The sequence below is a fragment of the Conger conger genome, chromosome 1, assembly GCF_963514075.1.
Source record: "Conger conger chromosome 1, fConCon1.1, whole genome shotgun sequence".
NCBI lineage: Eukaryota > Metazoa > Chordata > Actinopteri > Anguilliformes > Congridae > Conger > Conger conger.
This window is the reverse complement of record NC_083760.1, coordinates 93,499,979-93,501,446: the sequence shown is the minus strand read 5'-3', so window position 1 is coordinate 93,501,446 and position 1,468 is coordinate 93,499,979.

The window sequence follows — 1,468 nt, the reverse complement described above, 5'->3', positions numbered from 1 at the left end:
CAGTTATCCAGCTAAGTCAGTAATCCTGCTTTGTGCAGTTATCCAGCTAACTCAGTAATCCTGCTCTGTGCAGTTATCCAGCTAACTCAGTACTCCTGCTTTGTGCAGTTATCCAGCTAACTCAGTAATCCTGTTTTGTGCAGTTATCCAGCTAACTCAGTACTCCTGATTGGTGGAGTTATCAAGCTTACTTGCTTGGTGGAACAGGGCCCTGTGTGTGTAGCTCTATCCTTCTGGTGCCGGGACTGAGAAGGCGGTGCCTGTCGCAGGCGGTTCAGGACGGACGGTCTCCGTGTAAAAGAACCACAGAAACCATCTCCTAATGAATGTGACCCGACGGAAGTCACTTCTATCTGTGTACTGCACATATCAATCAGGGGTGTAATGAGAAGCACATGTGGGATCGAAAAGGATCCCCTCCAGTACAGAGAGACAGACTCTTATTCTCCACAAATACTGCCAATGAACCTCACGCAGTAGTTCTTTGTGACCAAATAGGATTGCTCAATGACCCCCCCCAATATTATTACAGTGTTGCTGCATGACATCACGGTAGCGCTTTCCTTACTAAGTAGCAGTGCTAAGGCCATTTGTCGCTAATCCCCGTCGACATTCTTGACCACCACAGAGAGCGGGTCGGTTTTTTCCCCCCGCGGTCCTGGCAGGGATATCCAAACTGGCATGGCCTGCCCTGGAATGAAAATGGCAGAAACAAGGCCAGGCTTCAGCAGAGCTTCTGACTGCTGATTTTTGCAGTATTGTCTCATGTCTGCGAAGGAAGGCATCTCAGACAGTTGTCAGGGTCATCGTTTCATTTTGGAGGGGTTTTTTTTCAGTGTTTTTTGGGGGGGTTTTCTGTCCCGTTGTGAGCCAGATAATGGCGGATTGATTGAAGTGTAGCAGAGCGGGGAGTCAATGCGCACGCTCCCTATCTGGAAGCGCTTTGTGCCGTATTCCTCCTGAACCGCTGTGACGGAGCCTGGAACGACCTCGCGCTTTCATGCGCAAAGGAACTGCCGGGGGAAAAAAATCCCAAAAGTGGGGAACAAAGACGGAAGCGCTTACCTGACAGGTCTATCGCGCGGGCGATCGCGATTCCCGGATCGCTTTCAATAAAAACAATACTTGTATCTTAATTTTTTTTAAAATTTTAAAAAATTTCATCTTCCCACTTAGAGGTAGCGTACTTAATCGTGCTCTGGAGTACTTCCCGGGGAAACAGAGGCGTGTTCTGGGGTGTCTTTTTGGGGAACATGTGGCTGGTGTTGGCGGAGGGAGCAAGCTCCCAGGCGGCTTCCTCACCGCGTCACGGCTGAGACTAATTAACCAGGGAAGAGTCCTGACGATCCCACTCACACTGTGTCACACACACACACTCACACTGTGTCACACACACACACACTGCACTCTCTCACACTCACACTGTGTCACACACTCTGTGTCACACTCACACTGTGTCACACTCACA